General features: G+C 33.0%; 2 long non-coding RNA genes across 2 annotated transcripts; one reads left to right on the top strand and one right to left on the bottom strand.

Annotated features, from left to right (window-relative positions):
• Positions 1-332: 332 nt before the first annotated feature.
• Positions 333-17,947, top strand: LOC110681026. Its single transcript, XR_002503065.1, has 3 exons — positions 333-589; positions 697-1,282; positions 17,474-17,947. It is a non-coding gene; the product is annotated as an uncharacterized LOC110681026 (long non-coding RNA).
• A 2,432-nt stretch (positions 17,948-20,379) lies between these two features.
• Positions 20,380-21,159, bottom strand: LOC110681027. Its single transcript, XR_002503066.1, has 3 exons — positions 20,937-21,159; positions 20,781-20,877; positions 20,380-20,713 (listed from the first exon to the last, which is right to left on the bottom strand). It is a non-coding gene; the product is annotated as an uncharacterized LOC110681027 (long non-coding RNA).
• Between the last annotated feature and the right edge of the window lie 1,357 nt (positions 21,160-22,516).

Raw genomic sequence — 22,516 nt, 5'->3', positions numbered from 1 at the left:
TACACTGACGAAATTTCCATCAACCAGTCATTTAACGATCATTTAAAATACGCTTTGTTACAAATCTCACAACCAGTGGCACGCGCATCGTTTTTTTTCACGTTTGACATATTACAATACACAGCAAAAAATAATGTAATATGACTCGATGTAATAGTGCCGATGTAACAAAATATCAATGTAATCGCAAATTTCAGATGCATAATAACATCAACTGCGATGTGATATCACATCGCTCTTGAATTACATTGAAACGACATGATAATTTTGCAGTACATTGATCTTGTGTAATATTTACATATGAAACACAAACAATATTACACATAAACAGCTGCAACCACATCGTTCCAAACTGTTTTCGTGATATTACACAAAATCGATGCTTTTTCACATTCAATCCAGATGTGATAATAAATCGCGCAACACTGTCCGCATGTTGTTGTTTGATGGTCGACGGACGACGACGCCATATTTTTTTTGCTGGAAGATCTTCGCGTTTCAATTTGAATCTTTATTAAATTTTAGTGGTTTATCGCGAACCTTTTAAAATAAAATTCGAAAGTCTAGTGCTTAAGATATATGAAGTTTGGTAAGTATCAGTTTCAGGTCAAAAAAGCGGTGATTCATTTCAATCCCAGCGGTCATTGGAATCCTCCTAAATTGTCTTGTATATTAAAGTTTTCTTCCATTCAATAGGACCAGAAAGCAGCTAAATTCATCCGGTGCAATGACCATCAGCGGTAGCAACTCAATGAAGGAATCCGTGCCAGCAATCCTGACGGACAAACCATCGAAGGACAAAGCTATTCCGATGCATCCGCTTTCACAGCCCATCTTCCGCTTGTTCAATACGCCTGGCAAGGAGAACAAGAAACTTCGTCGGGGAATCGGTTCCGATCCGCGCTTGTGAGTGTCCCGCTTTCTGCAGATGCTGGCCATCCAGTCGACGCAATCTTTTGGCGAGAAGGATGTCTATTTCAAGAAGCTGGAGAAACGGCGGGATTTGCGATTGCCAGCTCGTGGGACACTATTGTATATGCGGCCAACGCCGACAGCCGGAGACTGAAATCGGTGTCACGGATACTGGTCGATGTCGTGCTGCTGATGGTGCTATGGCCGCCATCGAGGAAGTGAACCGGGCAAGGCAAGGCAAGCGGTTAAATTCTAGTTGGAAACGCTAGATAAACACCCGGAGCAGGAAACGGTTTTGACGGACAGGATCCATGTGCCAGCATTTAGAGACAACACTGCCGAAACTTTGCTAGCTGAATAATATGAAAGGGTAATTATTCATATGATTCTCTCTCAAACTTCTACTTCTCACTAGCGTTACGTTCCATTTAGATCTCTCTATTTCTCAGCTTAGTATTCTGTGAGCTCTGTTTTATTTGCTTTTTATATATTTTTTGCATTCTTTTATCGTGTAATGTAGTCAGCACGAAAATTCCTTGAATTTTTGAAAAAAAAAATCAGCCCTTTTAATTGTTTTGATAGTGAATGTTTAACGCTCCCCATTAGCCGAGTGCCGAGTCCGCGACTACAAAGCAAAACCATGCTGAAGGTGTCCGGGTTCGATTGCCGGTCAGTCCAGAATCCAAGGCTGGTAGCGAGTCACTTTTTAGTGACTTGGTCACTTTTTTGAGGCCAGTCACTTTAAAGTCTCTTTTTTGAAGCCATTTCAACTAAAGTCACTTTTTTCGTCAAAAAGTAACTTTTTTTCAACTATTTTGAGCTAATTTTTCGGGAGAAAATTTTGAATCGGCCTTCTTAATTTAGGCTAAGTTTTAAGTTAGCAGGGTGTCTACTACCTGAAAAATCCTGGAAAACCTGGAATTATCAGGGAATTTTATTCAACCTGGAAAAACCTGGAATTAACAGAGGATTTCGGCTATACGCAAGAAAAAAACTTCGAACCACTAAGGCAGTGTCCATTTATTAGGTAAAATTGAAAATTTTTAACCTCAAGGCTACGGCACCCCCCTAATATGTCCTTTTTGTAACACAACATTTATTCAATAAAAAAAAATTCGCCTGCGCCGCTGTTACCCGTTTTAGTTGGGTATCTTTCATGAGTATATGAAGTAAATAATATTTGTAGGAAAAGATTAAAGCAAGTAAAAATAGTATATTTTCACGTAAGCAGATCTTTTTTATAGGCTTGGATACTATTTCAATGCATATCTCTAAAAAGTGTTTATTTTTAGTTAAGGTCTCTAAAGATATTATAATCAATATGGTATCTAAAGTCACTTATTTGCCATAACCCACTCTTTCCCATGGTAGCTCCAGAGCTCAATTATTTTTGACGAACTTGAGGCAAACCGAACCAGAGGAATACTATGCATTAGTTTCTACAGTCAATTCTCCGTAACTCGATATTGAAGGGGCCATCGAGTAAGGGAGGTATCGAATTATGGAACACAAAACCAGTGCAAATGCGATCCGAGGGACCATCGCAGTAGCCATGAAACCCAACTTTTGCTGTGGTTCTCTAACTCGATATCGAGATACGAAATATCGAGTAAGGGAGAGTTAACAGTAGATTATGATTCTATACTTATCAGATTAATCCAAAAGTCAACTAACTTTTTTAATAGTAAAACTATTGGTGAGGAATCAGTTTACTATTGTAGAACAACCAATAAATTTTGAACTGATTTTGAAAAAAATAGACCCTTTGAAATATTGTTTTTTGAATTACTTTTTAAAAAAACGCTTTTTCATAATAAAAAATTGTCGATTAAAGTCGTCGGACATAGATGGTTAATCTGCTTGCAATGATTTCTGGTGCAACATTCTAGAGGCTCCAGAGAAACCTTCAGAGACTATTACGTAACTATTTATCCAGAGCTTCCTTCTGGAATACTTTCAAGAACTCCACCAGGAATGCCACCAGCAATTTTTCAATAGAAGCTCAGAGGAATTTCTTCTCAATTTTATACTAAAAAATTAAGAGCATTCCTACGCAATTTTCACAGAGATTACTCTGAAGAAAAAATCTCAGTATTTCTTTCAGATCACTGATTCTTTCACAGATTTCTTCAACTTCAACTTCTAGGATTCTTCCCGCATGCCCTACAGAAGTTTTTCCCCAAAGGTTTATTATAGAGTTTTTCAAAAAAATCGACATTTTTACACGAAACCCTACAATAATTCCTACGCATTTTTCATTTAATCCAGGCATTTTTATAAGGATTCTCTCAAAAATACATCCATAATTACTCTCCGGAATTTCTCAAAATTTACTTAAGCTATTATTGGATAAAATCTTTTCCAAGAATTGCTCGATGAATTGCATCTGGAATTCCTCATTAGATTCCTCTAGAAATTTCTCCAGCATTTCTTCAAAATATTATTACTGCGGCTCAAACACTTCACTGATAATTTTTCAAATACAGTTTAAAGACCTGCATAGATTCTTTAAAATTTCATTCAAGGTTCCACACTAGTTAGTACTACAGCAATTATTACAGTCATTGCTCCGACCATTGATGGATTAATATGCTTTTATTATCATAGCAATTTATCAAGACATATATTCATCAAGAATTCGAGAGATCTTTCAGTTATCCTTATAGGTATTCATCATTATAACTCACACAAGTTTCATCAGAAATTACACTAGGATTTTTTTTTAGAAATTCCTCGTTGATTTTTCTTTAAAAAAACAGATTTAATACATGAAGGTTTATAATTTACGGCAAAACGAAAAGTTACTTGTCGTAATTTTACGAGGAAGTCTTAGAATGTGAATATCTTCCATTAAACTTACTGATGGAAAATTTCTTCCTTAGTCGGCGTTTAAAGGACGCGGTTTAAGCAGTATTCCAATCAAATTCGATCTTCTGTCATCATTTTTATTTGAAATATCGATTAATGCGTAAAAATATTGACCTGATTAGGTAGAAGAGCTGGAGTTTAAATTGAAATGTGAAATGACAAAAATTTTAATTTTACAAATGTTCCAAATTCTTATTAAAATGTACAATATAAATACTTTGGTAGTATAAAAGACACAAAATTTTGAAAATATTGAAAATCTACTAAAACAGGATTACTTACAAAATATAAACTACCCTGTTTGAAAAAATTCTAGGCGATATCTTGTAAATTTGGAAGCACAATAAAAATGTCCAAATATGGTACTCAACTAGACGTACTACCTGCAGAAGATCATATGGAATATTCCCTATCATGATTGATATTGATCGTAAAACAGTATACTAGAATTGAAATAAAATTGATTACGGCTTGCTTTTCAAGTCACTTTTAGTCACTTTTTCGAGAATAGAAAGTCACTTTTTAGTCACTTATTTCTCAAATTTGATCACTAAAATAACTTTTTTCGGTACCAATTCTTGCTACCAGCCCTGAGAATCTTTTCGTAATGAAAATTTTCTTTACTTCCCTGGGCATAGAGTATTGTCGTATCTGCCACACGATATACGAACGCGAAAATGGCAACTTAAGAATAGAAAGCTCTCAGTTAATAACTGTGGAAGTGCTCATAAGAACACTAAGCTGAGAAGCAGGTTTTTTTTTCCAGTGAGGACGTAATGCCAATAAGAAGAACATATTATATTTTCGACAAATGCTGAGTAATTATTGATCTGTAAGGAAGTCTCTTTTTCAATTATAAATAATTTTTGGCTTTAATTCGGAAAATGTTTGCATATTATAGTTGAGTGTTTACAACTTCTAGGAAAATGCATGAAAACTATGCAAAACTTTAGGATCCTCTGGGCGATTATTTGAAAACAACGAGAATGTTTGTTTGAATATTTCGAATATATATTTCTAAGACATCTGAAGACTTAAAAGGACATTTTAAAATTATTGTGATTATTATGATTTTTTTTTGTTTAAAAAACTTTTACATCGTGGAACAGCGCTAAAAACTGAAATTGTTTGTCAGTTATTTTAGATATGGAGAATCATCAAAAAAAATATTGATGAATAATAGATGAATGCTACTTAGAAACTCTCCGCTTGTTTTCAGTACATCCCAGAGAACTATTAAATCTAAAGTGGGCTTCGTAGCTGAGCAGTTAGTGTAACTAAGCATTTAGCCGCATTGAGTCAAGGAGTGTGGGTTCGATTCCCACTTCAGTCCGGAAAACTTTTCGTCAAGAATGTATTTCGACTATGCCACTGGGCGTTGCATGCTAGTCCGTTGTCTAGTGTGGTGCTTCCCACAAAGGGCAAATCGTCCACTGGAAGCATTAACGTGTCGGTGTCTTTTTAAAGTCATCTTCACCACAGTTACAAATTAAATGGAGAGCTTCAAAAATTATGAAACTTTCTATACGATTTGTAATGTTGCTGTAGATGACCCAAGGATTCCAAATGAGTATTGTTGCACTGCCACTAAACCAGACAACGTGACTCACTCGCGACGTGTTTCAACTGTTTAGATTTTTATAAACATAGGTACCGTGAATAATTAATCGCGATTTCCGTCAAATTAAAAATATTTAGGTCAACCTAGATTGTTTGTCAATTATTTTAATAAAATTGAAAATATTTCTGAGTAACTGATGAAATCTTGAAGCTTTTGAAAAATAAAATATGAAGACAACGGCAATCTGAATAAATATTTGAATTTTACGAATATTCTACACTCAGTGAGTGCTCAGGAGTTGGGTGAATATTTGACAAATCTAAATCGAATTATCTATAACTCAACTCAAATCAAGATTTGTGAAGCTATGACATTATCAGAATATTTCTAAAATGATTGGTGAGTGCGTAGCTTTTCCGGGAGAATATTTAAGTATTTCTGCGGAAGAAATGGGCAAGAAATTTTCTACAACAAGCTCCATTTGAAATGACATTTCTTTCCAACTGCGTACTGCGATTACACTGCGGAACACGTTTTTGTCTCCAGCATCAAAATATCTCTTTTTACTTAATTAAGGGATGCTAAATCCATTGCCGTTTACAGAAATATCATAGCACGTCTAGTTTTTGAGATATTGGTTGTTGAAAATGCAAAAATTGACTATTTCAAGCCAACTTGCATGCAAGTTTGCCAGCTAGTAAGGCAATTTATTTGCTTAATTTGCCACAGAGTTCAAACTTTATGTGTATAACAATACTTATCATCAAAGTTTATAATACTTTTGATGCAAAAAAGTTATTTTTTTTGTGGTTTGGAAAAGTATTGTATTTTGCCATATAAGAGAAACGAAGAATTTTGTATGGAGACTGCAAGCATGTTGAAAAAATCGGTTTAATCTAAATTTAATCGTGAAATTTCAACCAAAATATATTTAAAACAAAAGTTTTAAGTCCTCTTTTGCATTCTTGGTAAATAAGATCACAAAAAAAGTTTGATAAAATATACTTCAAATTTTAGGTAAACATCAATAAAACCAATGTTTTATACAACTTTGGCGACCTGTAGCTAAAAATTGTGACGTGCTGGGAAATTCCTGAGAACGGCATCAGACTCAGCCATCTCAAATTTATTAGAGACACATAATTTGATCCTTGAGACACGCAATAATGTCATTTTTGTTGCGCTGTGTTATTGACCATTTCTTTTGAGAAATTTTCCACGCATCGACCTAGGCGATTATTTTTCTTTTCAGGTGTATAGTAGGGCGATTCAAAATACAAAAATGTTTGAAAATCTTTTTTACCATTCTTACCATATAAATAGTGTTCTGTAAAAATTTCAGCTTTTTCGGTGATGATTTAAGAGTTAATTTTTCGGTGATGATTTAAAGGTGGTTCAAAGCCAATGTAGGTTTATATGGAGATTACCATGAAGAAATTTTTAAAAAATGTTACAAACACGTTAGTACTGATATAAATCTTCGAGCTGTTTAGTAGAATACCTATAAGTAGATGAAAAAACCGAATTTAGTACTATACCATTTAATTCCACTAGAGTTTGTATCCTTTGACAGATACGCGTATTTCGACCTCAACTGTAAGGCCGTCTTCAGTGTCGTGTACTAGACTCGACTTGAAGAAAACCATCGTATGCACACATTATATATTAACACTAGGTATAAACCTATTTCCCTACCCATTATTTTTTTTTTAACTTAAAAATTTATGAGCTTTAGGTACATTCCATCCCTCTTTTGTTGAAACTTTAAATGCTGAAAGGTACATCACGGGAACGATTAGTAGGTATCAAGTTGAATAGCCATGTATTGCCGTTGCCGTTGTCTCTGTTGAGTAGCGTCGTAGGTACCTGTTTGCAAATTTCCAGACTCTCCGCCACATCCAGTTTCCAAGGAGAAGAACATTTCTCAAAATTTTGATATCGGCCGTCGTAATTGTATGTCCTTCTGAAGGTGGCAGAACATATCTTTTCAGAAGGACATACAATTACGACGGCCGATATCAAAATTTTGAGAAATGTTTCTTCTCCTTGGAAACTGGATGTGGCGGAGAGTCTGGAAATTTGCAAACAGGTACCTACGACGCTACTCAACAGAGACAACGGCAACGGCAATACATGGCTATTCAACTTGATACCTACTAATCGTTCCCGTGATGTACCTTTCAGCATTTAAAGTTTCAACAAAAGAGGGATGGAATGTACCTAAAGCTCATAAATTTTAAGTTAAAAAAAAATAATGGGTAGGGAAATAGGTTTATACCTAGTGTTAATATATAATGTGTGCATACGATGGTTTTCTTCAAGTCGAGTCTAGTACACGACACTGAAGACGGCCTTACAGTTGAGGTCGAAATACGCGTATCTGTCAAAGGATACAAACTCTAGTGGAATTAAATGGTATAGTACTAAATTCGGTTTTTTCATCTACTTACGTTAGTACTGTAATGTAAGTATAATCTTATTATCCAATAGTGAAAACTCAATCTTCATACCTTATTGAAGGATGCAGCTGAAGAAACAAATCCCTTTTGAGCTAATTTTGTTTTGAGATTTTTGTAGATGTTTGCAAGGCTGATTGAAGTTAAATGATGGCAAACGAACTCATGAGTATCTCTTCTCCTATTCGTCGAATTGAATTCCTCCTTTAAATCATAACCAAAAAAGCTAAAAATAAAAAAAAAAACTCTACTTTTATGGTAAGGATGGTAAGGGAGAATTTTCAAACTTTTTTAAATTTTGAACCGCCCTAATGTGTTTTCATACAGACTTCCTCAGTGTCCTTAAAATAATATTTAGGAGAAATTTGCAAGATAATCTATTTACACACTCAATCTGTTCGGTAAAAATAACTGGGTTTTTGAACTACCGAAAAAGTCAGTAAACTAAAAAAAATGTCAGAAATCGAAAAACAGAGATTTTTTACTGAAATTTTGCAGAGAGCTTTCTTTTTATATCATATATCGATAAAAAATAAAACACGGTGAAATTCGCTTTTCAATTACGCTTGGCGACAGTTCATTTTACTGACTTTTTCGGTAGTTCCAAAACCCAGTAAAATTTTACTGACCCCAGTAATTTAATCTAAGTGTGTATAAATTCCCAAAAACTGATTTTGAGATCTAGTGGTATTATTGTGGGCAATTGCATAATATTATTTGAGAGATTTATTTGAAGGCCAATTATGGGTTCTTGACGAAATCTGAAAATTTCTATCAAGACCTTTGAAATAAGCCTGATCGAAAATTGGACTTCAAGAATCCTAGAATAGAATTTTATCATGATGCAATTTTTTTTAAAGTCGAGTCTAGTACACGACACTGAAGACGGCCTTACAGTTGAGGTCGAAATACGCGTATCTGTCAAAGGATACAAATTCTAGTGGAATTAAATGGTATAGTACTAAATTCGGTTTTTTCATCTATTTAATTTTTTTTGTATGGTATTCAGTTGGAACTGCCTGACGGCTTAACTTGTCAAGGCTGAACCCTCGGTCTGGCTTTTGCCAAGTTTCTCCTCTACCAGGACCAATAATCAGACGGACTAAGCTATGGTGCCCACATGAACACTGTTTTTTATTAGTATTGTGACATGGTAGTTTTTTTTAAAAATATCCATATTCCCTTGCTTCTGAGAAAAGGAAGCATTGTGAAAATCAGCAGCTCCATCAGAATTTTTTGAAATAGTAGTGTAGTAGTGTCATTACTGATACTGGTTCGAAATGGTTTTGAATAATTTGTCATTTAAGTGCTTTTCTGATTACTCCTGCCTTTTACGTAAGATTAGAGTCTTCAATGTAGTTGTCTAGTGTCTAGTTGTCTAGTCTTCAATGTAGTCTTCAAGTGTAGTCTTCAATAGTCGTCGAGTATAAACAAAATTAGGCTGTTTAGTAGTAGTTCTAGTCAATTTCAGGACTTTACGTTCATATATCCTTAAAGAAAAAAGTCACTTTCCTTGTCTGTTCAACAATTTCTCTAAAGTAGCAAGTGTACCGTAATGGTCGATCTCAGCGTCTTACGTCCATGGTCATTTTATAGTGAATATTTAAGAGTAAAGTTGCCTTAGGCTTCTATCACAGTCTCCTACAAGATTCACTTTTCGGTGGCAAATGCAATGCTTCACAACACCTACTTTCTACTTGTAAATTTTGTGAAAATGAAGCTGGAATCAGATTATTTATACCGTTGTTACAAAAGAGGTATTTCTTATTATGGCAATGTGAAAACCATATCAAAATAAGATTGTCGCCACTTATTTCTACTCAGTGAATCTACTTACTAGTAATTTTTCTCAGAGTAATATTCCCTACGTCGATTATAAAAAAAATATGTCTAGCTAACTAATAGTAAGAGTGGTAACGGATCATTCTGATTAGCAAAAGGCAAACTGATCGTCACCAATAGTATTAATGTCCACTTCAAATAGATTAATTATTTGAAATGGGCATCAATTCTATCAATGACGCAGAATGTCCGTTGGATCACATGCGAGATATTAGTGCGTCTATGCCATATGAATTATGACGCGGCTTTAAGCAAAAAATTCCAAAATGTGATACCACCACTACAGGTTACGCCTTTGGTTTCCATCATATGGGATCATAATGGATTATGCCCTCCCATCGCGGCAAGGGGAGGGGTCATGATGCAATATGTTTATTAATTTGAATTGTGGAGACAACCTTCGAACATGTATTTATTTATCTATAAACTAAACTTTCTTATTAAACCATATGTTTTCATTGATCAAAGGGGGAAAAGCTCTAACAACTAATCACTTTTGTATGTTCCAGATATGATTGTCGAAAGTTTTGTAATTCTTAGATGGAACTTTTGATCGCTTTTTTTCTAAAATTATTTAAGGATAGATTTCAGGAATTATTAAGAAAGTTGTTTCACAGAATCGTGTAAATTTGTGAAAAATATTCTGAAAATTATTTAAATGATTGTTATTTAGAGAATTTTTTTTCATTGGAATTTTTTTTTGTTGAAATCTTGCAAAAACTGAACGACAATTCTTGAAGAAATTCTAAGAAATCAGTGGAGGCATCACTGGAGAAATTATTCATCGAGTTCTTGAAATTGTTCTAAGCAAATACCCTCGACAAATAGATTGAAGAATAACTGGATGAAATCCATAATTTTCTTGAGAAGTTCGTAAAAGAATTTTTGCAAGTATTCCTGAAGAAATTCGTGGCGATGTATGTGAACTTATTTCCTAGGTTATCCTGCCAGCCCTGAAAATATTATCTAGGGATTCATTTGTTTTTTTTTTTTTTTGATTCCTTTATTAGTATCTTTCCCATCATTATATTCATTTCTAATATCTAAGTGTTCTGTGTTGGAAAACATCCTAATTTGGTAAAGCAAAATTAAGCTTTTATTAACATTTTGTTTGCCGTAGCAGTTCAGAATTTTTGCAGGTGAGTTGATTCCAGAGAAAAAAACCGTTTCCATTAACTTAACTTAACCTAGATAAATAACGAATTTATCGTGGCTATAGAAGATTGTTGTCTATAATTATTATTAAATTTATTCGACATTTGTTCCAATGTTTCAGCATTGGATATTCTATGTAACTCATTAGTACTATACCAGGGAGAGAGCTTCAGAATCATTTTCAAAATTTTATTTTGAATCCGCTGCAAAGCTTTTTTTTCTAATATTACATCAGCTAGTCCATATTTGTACAGCATACAAGTGGCTGGCCTGAAAATTTGTTTGAATATCATGAGCTTGTTATTAAGACAATGTTTCGATTTTCTATTGATAAGTGGATAAAACCATTTTATATATGTGTTACATTTGGCTTGGATGCTCTTTATATAGCATGAGTTCTAGTTATCTAACTTCATCTTATTGGAAATCCTTTTTAGTTTATTAGGAATTTCTCCATACATTTCCATTGGAAATTGTTCGGCAAATTTGTAGATCATTTCACTACATGAAAATTTGCTGAATACACTTTAGCTCTATCTATAAGTTTTAAGAGATAAATCACTCTAAACATTATTTCAGCTGAATAAACTGTTGTTCAGCTACTAATGTTACTTGGGGTATCTCTCATATTTTCGGAGTTATATGATAAATCGACTATTTCACCATCCTCTAACATTTACAGGGGCAAATTGGGGCAACATTTTTAGCTTGCATATAAAAGAGTAACTCAACAGCTATCAAATCCATGGTAACTAACACGTGGCACTGCTGCTTTCCTTGACTTGAAATATGTTCAATGTTTAAAAATTAAAATTATGCATCTTTTAATACCGTGTATTTTTTAAATACGCCATTTTTCAGAGCTGAGTGACAATTGTCAAGTCTTCTAGGCAATGATATATTCGGTTTGGCTAATGCTGATATTGCTTAAGATAGGATATCTTGATATCAAACGTCATACTTCTCATTTAAGCTAAGTATGCTGTTACGCTCAAGAAAAGTAAAGAAATTTCTTAGATGAATGGGTCAAGACATTTCCTACAGAGAGCCCCATTTGAAGTGACATTTCTTCTCAACTGCGTACTGAGATCAGAAAAATTTGATTTTCTTAACCATTTCTTGGAAGAAATTTTCCACGCATCGAGATAGGCGATTCCTTTTCTTGTCAGTAGCAAACCAGGCTTTACAGTGGAAACTAGATGTATGAATCCTAAGAGAGATCCTATATTACGTAACATCAACTCTATTCTGAACGTAATCTGAAGCACATTGAATAATGTTAGTAATATTTTTGCATTAAAACGGAAGTCATCCTTTTTAAGCTTAAAATAATAATAATAATAATAATAATCATAAAGGAAGGAATGTTTTCTTTAGCTTTGGTATTTTGCTTTTTTGGATTTACAAGAGAACATAATCTTTATAAATCTATCCATCTTGCTATATAAATAAAATTAAAGTGGTGTTCGTATGTCACGAAACGGCTTTCAATCGGTCTATCATCTGTTACCTTGAACAAGCTATATATTTCGCTGTTGTGTGTATTTTCACGATTTGAGATAATACTTTTAGTGAACGTGAAGAAGAAAATTTTAAATGAGACCCTTTTTATATATTTCTGTGCGATAATACAGTCGCCTATCCACATCTCAATATTTTTGCCTTTATATTATTTCTTTGGTCCTCTCTCTCTCTACAATTTCTTTCTCCAAAGACTACCTTTTTCATTATTATTACTATTATTATTATTACACAAGTGTTCATATGATGATTTGTAGTCGTAGGTGAATTGATTACTTACATTTTCCATTGTGCTCAAAGTGAAAAATATCGGAATCTAGAGGTGGTCATCTCAATGGCCGACTTGTGTCATGTAACTGTCCGAATTCTAAAAGCACTGAACAAATATTGAATTAACAATAGTGACGTACTTATTTGCGCTGCATAAAAACAGCGGGAGAGTAAAAGAGAGAACTACCCAAGTAACCACAAGCATTATACTCTTGTATTAATTTGGTCGAAAGTCAACATTTTTTGCATTAATAATGTTATTGAATAAATGCATTTATTCAATAACTGTCAAGCAATGATGCATTTGATTAACATTGTAAATGCTTTGTAGCATTATTTTAATATAGCATTATGCTAAGCGTTTAGAGTGAATATACAGTTATGCTGTCATACAAGACTACATAACCTCATTAAACGCACTCGAATCTGTAATAAATAAGTAAGACGAACGAGCACGTTCGCACTCGCTCATTACGTTTTGTGGGATATGGAAGAATAATGAAATGACTTTCTTTCATCTCGAACCCCCATTTCATGATCTAAGGATATTTGTATTCATTCAAAATTGTTGTATTTTATCTATGAGACTCTTTTATTCATAAGGAGCTAGAGGAAATGTCGATCAATTTCTCTCCCCTGAAATCTGTTTAATGCGCTAGGGTTTTGTTTTGTGGGTTATGTTCTGTTATTTCCTCTACGAGGAAAAATGGTTATCAAATTCTTTCTATTGATGTTTCATTTGGTGAGGAAAGGAAATCAATCGCCGAAGAGAATTCTTTCTATTCGTAATAACTGGGCGAATAGTAATGTTAACACACACAGTGGCTTCGTTAATAAGAAACTTTTATCTTACCTTATCACATCAGCAGCTTTAGCACAGGACACCAACGCGCCAGGCATCCAGTACACCATCATCCTAGTTGTGGATTCGAATCCTGATTCCAACAAAAAAAATCATTGATATGGTAAAAAAAATCCAAAGGTAGTCAATGGATTCATTGTTTTGTTTATTTTTAACGCAAGCCCTAAACATACATTATTTTAAGCTAATATACATCATGAACCCTAAATATACAAACATAAATGCTTAAGTAGGGCTTGTGCATTAAAACTGCTTTACCAAGTATTGCATTAATTTGGTTGTTGTGGGGCACTTTCCCACTTCAATTATGCTTTATAAAGCTTTTAAAGGTTATGTCACTTTAAAACAAAATCTGATAGCACACTATAGAGCAAACATAAAGTATTCATATACAGCTTCGTGTTTACTTGGGTAGTGGCACGCATCAATGATCTGCGCCATCTGAGTAAATCCAGAACCTTGGGACTAATCCAAAGTGATGGATGAACCATATAATGTAGCGTCTTATATAAAAAAAGAGGGTAATCAGGGAGCGTAAGGGGTCAAAAATTGTCGTTTATAGGCTGGTTTGCTACTGACAAGAAAAGGAATCGCCTATCTCGATGCGTAGAAAATTTCTTCCAAGAAATGGTCAAGAAAAACTCGTTTTTCTGATCGCAGTACGCAGTTGAAAAGAAATGTCACTTCAAAGGGGGCTCTCTGTAGAAAATTTCTTGACCCATTTAGTCAAGGAACTTCTTTACTTTTCTTGGGCGAAACAGCATACTTAGCTTATATCTGAAATTTGTGAAATTATTTCTGAGGGAGGTCACCCTTCTTTGTAACAATTTTACATGTAACTATCGCGCTTGAAGCTTTCAGTTTGGCATGGTCATTACACCTACTGATTTCATGAATTTCTGATTACTTATCTGCTCACATTGCTCTTACGAATTTAGAGGTCGAAAAGTAAATGTGAATTAAGTAAAATACAAAGTTTTATCTAACTTGAATTGTTCAAGGAAATTATCTGTCAGATGGTTTTTACTGAATTTAAAGCTGTTGTTTGGTTTTTCATTTCACATATTGTTTTCCAATGATGACATGAAATATACATATGTTATACAAATACCTAGTCAGATATTAATTTTCTTGTAAAACATGAAACGACATAAGTACTTGTCGGTTCAAATTAACCAATTTAATAATCTGTATTTTTTTCTGGAACGCGGAATGCGACTGGAAGGTCAGGGAATTTTATTTTCAAATTTGAATTGAACTATGATGCCAAGTTATTTTTTAATAATGTAATGTCAAACCAACAATATTTATAGTTATCTCCAAACAACCTAAAAATATAGCTAATTCTACCGGATAAAATATTGAGAATATTATATTTTATTCTTCTTTTATGTGAAAGTATTCCAAATGAACTTTTTAGAGAAATCTTCTCTCCAGAGATTCTCTTTCAAACGATACTTTCAATTCTTGTATCCTCATGGAACTTCTACGGCAATGTTATAAGTTACTAAACGAGGAGTTCATATAAAAACCTTGAAGAAATTCTGAAAGAATTCCTCAAGAAAGACCCAAAGTAGCCTATGAACAATTTTATAAAATCATCCGAGTGGAATTTTGAATAGAGTTCTGCTCAAAAATCTTCCTCTCTTTAACTCATGCAACAACAAAAAGGCCAGTAAAAGTCGAAATCCCATGCAAAATCAAAACAGTGCAGTACCTCATTAACCTTTGGAAAAATCATGTGAAGATCATGTAGAAATTGCACAAGAAACTCTAAGGAATTTCTAACTGGATGAAGTCCAAAAGCAGTTGAACATCGAGCTCCATAAAAAATCCAAATAAAGGATTAAAAAGACTTTTGAGAAGATGTAAGCTAAAACTCTATCGAGGATTAGAACAATTTTCTAAAGAGCTTCTGATGAAACTCATGAGATTTCTTAGCACTTCGTAAGGAACTTCCAAAAAATCATGAGGCACTAATTTACAGATTCTAAGAGAAAATCTTGGAATATTTGCAGAAAACATTCCTGAAGGGTTCACAAAAGTAACATCTACAGTAATTTTAAGCTGGTTGTAACCCCTGGAACAAATAAACTCCTGCGAGAATTTAATAGTAAAAATTCATGGAGAAATTTAAGATATAATTTTAATAGAAACTACTAGAAAAAAATGTATAGAAATTTTGGAAGAAATCCAATATGGAATTCTTAAAGAAATCCACAACAGAACACATAGAACAATTTTGCCAGAACATCCTGTAGCTTTTTCATACATAACTCTTAAATTATTGATAAATAACCTCATGGAGGAATTTTTGAGAAAACTCCTGATTAAACATTTTAAAGGTTTTTCTGATGGAATTGTAGAAATAATTCAAAAGCTCAAGAACTTCAAAACTTAAGACATTCTACAAAATATTGAAGGAATTACAAAAAAAGTATCCTGAAATTTTTGTCACGAAGAATTTGTTAAGTATTTATAGAGTGCTGCTGGAAAAATCGGAAGTCTGCCCACAATCCAGAGAAAAAAGCATTTTATAAATAATTAATTTTTTTTGGGAAAACTCTTGACCCCTCCATAACAAACATGTGATGATTAATTTTAAAAGTAACTCTTTGAGTAATCCCAAGATAAATTGAAGGAGGAGGGTTATTATTTCGTTTATTTGTAGGGGTATACATTTTTGGGTCACAACAATTTCAGTATCTATATTTTTAATTTCTGCGGTAGATAAAAACAATAACGGATTATTGTTGAAGTTCAAAAACAACTGTTGGTAAATTTCCTGAGTATTACAAACGAGCAAGACGGACGGACAAGGGGTTCTACCACACGCCTCTTACGCGGAGGACCTGAGATTAAATCTCATCCCCAAGATAGTCCCGTATGACGTAAGATTTATAGTGAGGACTTGCTTCGGAAGGGAAGATTGGTCCAGAGATGAACTAGTCAAGGACCAAAAATCTCGTTAGGTATGATTAAAAAACAAACAAGACTAAAAGTTTCTGGAAAACTTTTAGATGATCCTAGAATATTTGAAAAAGTGTCAGTGAAAGCCAAAATTTCCAAAAATGTTTGAATCGTTATTAAAAATCGAATTTGAATTTGTTTGTTTTTATGAAGTATTAATTAATATTTAAAAATAACTTGAAATATTGAAAACTGTTAGAAATTTCTAGGGGAAGCTGATTTCTAAAAATGTTTGACAGTGATGAGCAACCTCGAAAAATATCTGGTTAGTTGCTTACAAAGTTACTCCAAGAAAAATATGCTTTTCAGATACTCTACATTATCATCGAAGTACTCAAAACGCATAAATAATGTATCATTTCTTTGTTCAGTTATTGGTTATTTTTAAGCTGAAACCATGTTTCTAAAAAAGTGATCACACATAAATTCTTACTCTTTTTTCAGATGGCTTTAGTTTGAAATGCCAAGAAGACAAAAAATGCGCGCGCCTGTGGCTGTGAGATTAGAAACATAGCAAATTTGAAATGATCGGTAAATGAGTGGTTAATTAGAATTTCTTCAGTATTACGTCTGCTTGTCTATGACAATACTCTGTGCTATATTACAAGCAATGTTAACAGATTCCTTAAATTGTATGAATTTCTACAAAAAGCATTTTTTTGCTTGATTTTTTTTTTGCTTAATTTGTTTATTTTTGCTTAATTTGGAGTATAATCTCTAGTAGTATTCCTAATGACATTTTAGGAACGCTTCCTAAGAAAAAATAAACTTGGAATCTTTGGGATCAACAGATGATCAACAGAAGATGAATTTCTTGCGAAATGCATGCAAGAATTTTGATACAATCTTTGCACCTAAGAGTTCCCCAAAAACAAAGAAAAGAATGTAAGTCCTTGAGAACTGATATTACTTTTAAGTGTTTGAATATAACCTCCATTTAACATAATAATATCACTTTGAATATTTACTATAGATCTAGAGATTATTGGAGAAGACTAACGTCATAGATGTGTATAAATTGAATAATATTTCTGTTTTTCTTTTCTTTATTTTTAGATTGGCACGAAGCATTTCAACGGGCTGCGATCGTTTGCTGAGAACACCTTGTACCATGAACGTCTTTTGGCTATCTGAAGAAGTCCAATGCAATTCCTCGGGGTTATCTCCTACGTTAGGCGTCCCAGCCATTATGTTTGATCATTCATTTGATTGCCTAGTGAAATAAAAATGTAATGAATAATCAAAATTTATTATTTTTAGTTTGAAACATATTTTATTTTGTTACCATCAAATTCTATTCAATGGTTGGTTGAATTGCTTTAATTCATTTCAAAATTAAAAATATTTTATCAATAATTCTTACATTTGAGTAAAACTTCGAGAAAAAGGAAAAAAAGCAATTTAATCAACCATTGAAAAGAATTTGTGATCGAGTTTTCCGTTAAATCGCTTGGTTTACATAGTTCTCATATTACATCGTGTCGATTACATCGTATTCTGTACGTTGAATATATTACATCGGACAAATTACATCGGTCGCATTTATTACACCAAAAGCCCTCGAGTACGTCGGGTTGTGTAATATTACACAACCGAGGGATTGACTTGGTTGCAGCGGTTTCGATGTAATATTCAACAACTTTTTTTGCTGTGTACCGCCATCTGCCGGTCGAAACACCTTTTCGTGCAACACGCTCACCAGATGATGAAGGTGTAAACTGGGCGATGGATTTTAAAAGAATTTGTTCTAAGTGTTACGTCTGTTTGTCTGTGATTATACCATTGCAATAATTTGATCGAAAGTCAACATTTTTTGCATTAATAATGTTATCATGCATTTATTCAATAATTGTCAAGCAATGATCCATTTGATTGACACTATAAATGCTTTGTAGCATTATTTTAAGGCTAAATAGCCCGTCATTCGTTTTGGCAATAATGATGTCTTTTCAGCTTGCATTTCAAACACAGACAAACAGACGTAACACTTAGAACAAATTTCAATCAAAATCATAGTCACGAGGACATGTACGCCCAATGCTAAAATTAGTGTATTTGGCCGACGGGCCAACAGATGGCGGTAGTGTGTAAACGTCAAACGCGAACAAAAACGATGCGAGCGCTGCGGGCGGTGGATTGGCCACCTACCATATTTTTAAATCGATCGTTAAAAAGGTGGTCGATGGACAATGGTGAGAGTGTGACGTCTGTTTGTCTGTGTTTCAAAGTTAAGCTTAGCTTAGCTTAGCTTAGCTTAGACTGACTACACATATCAATGGTTGCTATTCCGTGATTGACCGAAGTCAGTTAAAATGCACAAAGAATCAACTAGAAGTTCGGCTGGGATATGTTAGGCTTCATTAAACGCTTCGCTTATAACTTCAATGATCCATACACAATAATAACATTGTTTATTGCCTATGTTAGATCAATACTTGAATATTGCAGCATAATTTGGTCACCTTTTTCAACAGTACATGATGAAAGGATAGAGTCGGTGCAAAAACATTTTTTATTATATGCTCTTCGCAAATTAGGTTGGACAGAATTTCCATTACCATCTAACAAAGCTAGATGTATGTTGATTGATATTCAAACACTAAGAGAGCGTCGTGAATATGCAATGATTCCATTTAAAACGATATTGTATCCCATAAAGTTGATTCACCATAATTATTATCTAAATTAAACTTTTATGTACCATCCAGGCATTTACGCCATCAAGAACTATTTGCAATCAACTATCACCGTACTAATTATGCAAAATTTGGGCCAATTAACCAAATGATGACTACTTATAATAAACATTACAATTCAATCGACTTAATTTGGTACAAAGCGAAGCTAAAACAATACTTCCGCACATTATCTTAAGAAGGAAAATTAGGTAATTGAATGTAGTAGTGTAACTAGCGCATAAGAAACTCTCTGTAATGGTCTTCAAACATGATTGACGACAATAAATAAATAAATAAATAAATAAATAAATAAATAAATAAATAAATAAATAAATAAATAAATAAATAAATAAATAAATAAATAAATAAATAAATAAATAAATAAATAAATAAATAAATAAATAAATAAATAAATAAATAAATAAATAAATAAATAAATAAATAAATAAATAAATAAATAAATAAATAAATAAATAAATAAATAAATAAATAAATAAATAAATAAATAAATAAATAAATAAATAAATAAATAAATAAATAAATAAATAAATAAATAAATAAATAAATAAATAAATAAATAAATAAATAAATAAATAAATAAATAAATAAATAAATAAATAAATAAATAAATAAATAAATAAATAAATAAATAAATAAATAAATAAATAAATAAATAAATAAATAAATAAATAAATAAATAAATAAATAAATAAATAAATAAATAAATAAATAAATTAATTAATAATAAATAAATAAATAAATAAATAAATAAATAAATAAATAAATAAATAAATAAATAAATTAATTAATTAATTAATTAATTAATAAATAAATATACAAAATATATTACAGTCGACTCTCCACATCTCGATGTTCTACATCTCGATATCTCTCCCTATGTCGCTGATTTTTTCGGTCCCTTCCCGCATAATCAAGAACTATATTCATACTGTATCCCGTACTGTGCACAACAATTTGCAACAATATATCAATAATTTCGTTAAACATCAAAAATAACAATAAACCGACACTACCGAAAACGGTTTTTACAATTTGGTGAACAGTAACCAGGAAAATCACAATATGGGGAATAGGCGGTTAAGTTATGTAACCATTTAAAAACGTCGATTTTTCCGAACAAAATTTTTCGTTTACAGTTTGCCAAATGATGGATATATTGTCCACTCTTCCACACAAATCACTGTATTGGAAATAGCTATAGAATAGTTGACCTATATGATTGGAATGAAAACGGGTAATGTATGTGTAATTATTGAAATATGGTTTGTTACGGTATTTGAACCGTATGCGGTACTGTACTTAAATGTTTATATTATAAGAATGATTTTCGAACAAATTGGATAAGAAATAATTTCAACAACAAGTTTAACCTTTTTTTCTGTATTTCATTATGTTATATTATTTACAAACACAAAACTTGAGCTTAAATTAGAATTTTCATTATCCGTCCTGCTCGTTCCCGTTGAGCATTCAGAAGCTCGAAAATTACAAAAAATCGTCGATCGTCTACTGGCCCTCCCGGAATGATTAGGCAAGGATCGGGATTATATCTTAGATGGTGTTCTGGTGATGCTGCTGTCCGTCGGTGTAACAGGAACTGCAACATAAAAGGATAGCCAGTTTTACCATTCAAATTAACAATATCAATTCTGAATTTTACTTACGATGTTTCTACGGACGTGGTTTAAAATCGTTTTTGATGCGTATTTTTCTTGTGGTAGCCGGGTCTTCAATTCTCCTTTTGTTAAACGGTTCGTTGTACTGAAAAATAAAAACGTAATCAATAACGCTGTATTCATGACTTACGTTCACCAACGTACCTGTTTCCTCAAGCCGTAGGCCGCACAATGTCCCATCGCTGTTTTTCTGCATCCTTGAAGGAAAAAACGAAACAAACTTTTCGCGACCGAGGTTCTGGTTGTTGTTTTTTTCACGGTCTCGAAAGAGGCACAGAAAAATGCACGCTAAAAAATAATATACTCAGTGATCAAAAACTTACTCACAATCATCGAAAAAAAAAATATTTTTGTTTTCTCGTATTATATTAATAAATTATGATTAATACAGTTATGCAAATGTCGACGTGTATAAAGTGCATCTTTTCGAAAAATGAAAGATTGTTGTTATTTCACTTACTGCCGCCTATATTTTTTAAAGCGTGTATCGGCGACCGTTCGCCAAACTGTTGCAATGAAGTCTTATATAGTAAAATGCACATACATGAGTTGTTATTCATATAAAAGAACAAAACATGCCCATATAGTTCAACAATATCTACACATTAAAGTGTTACGTCACTGTTTAGGATAGTTTACTTTAACAATTTTTAACAGTTCCTATCTTAAGGCTTCATATTGTTCAATGAAATAGCAACTGCTTGTGATACACTTACCATAACAGTTAAAAGAAACTTACTGTTTGAAATGTGCAGCAAATTGTATTTTTCTATGCGGGTTCATTCTGCATACATTTTCACTCTCCGTATCTCGATATCCTCCTTATATCGATATCTCCCTATCTCGATGGGATTTTCGCTCCCAATTTTCTCTCTGTATGTCGATATGCCCATTATCAAAGGTTACTAGACTAGATTTTAGAGATTCAAAACAATTTGCGAAGACGAAATGACATCTGTTTGTTTTTATTTTTCCTGGTAACGGAGTGATTTTCAATCTAGTATTCGTTAAAAATTTGTTCTACTTCTCGATCTCTCCCTATCTCGATGGTCCCTTCGATATCGAGATGTGGAGAGGCGACATTAGACTGATGCAAATTTTGAAGTTTTTGCTCCCCTATGCTTAAACGATGTCAATTATGATGAAAATGATCCTCCCAAAATTTGAAGTGATTCGGAAAACAATTGACTGTGCACACGCCATTTGAAGTTTATATGGAGATTACTATGGAAAACGCCAATCTTTTGTGTTCAGCCCTTTATCTCTTCGTCATAATATTTTATGGAAAAGTGAACACACTCATTTCATGTGAAAACTTCCTAGCTACAACTTTGCTGAAGACTACATTTTGATGGGACGAAAGGATAATTTGTTATTATTGATAACAAAGTCTATATCATGCTGAGTTGATCATTCACTTACTTCAAGAGCAACACTGCTTTTTTGCTGTAGAACATAGTAGCCTGGATTACTTTGATCTATTCTTCCCGCCAGGAGCACCACTGTTGCCTGCCGAGTAGTTGGTTAAGCATGCAAAATGCAAACTCTCTTTAAGATGATGAATAACAATTTATCCTGACGTCCAATCAAAAAGTGGTCTTCGGCAAAGTTGTAGCTAGGAAGTTTTCACATGAGATGAGTGTGTTCACTTTTCCATAAAATATTATGACGACGAGATAAAGGGCTGAACACAAAAGATTGGCGTTTTCCATAGTAATCTCGAT

Source organism: Aedes aegypti, unplaced genomic scaffold (genome assembly GCF_002204515.2).
Source record: "Aedes aegypti strain LVP_AGWG unplaced genomic scaffold, AaegL5.0 Primary Assembly AGWG_AaegL5_hic_scaff_244_PBJ_arrow, whole genome shotgun sequence".
NCBI lineage: Eukaryota > Metazoa > Arthropoda > Insecta > Diptera > Culicidae > Aedes > Aedes aegypti.
The sequence above is the reverse complement of the archived record's forward strand: the minus strand, read 5'-3'. Positions and strand labels throughout refer to the sequence as shown.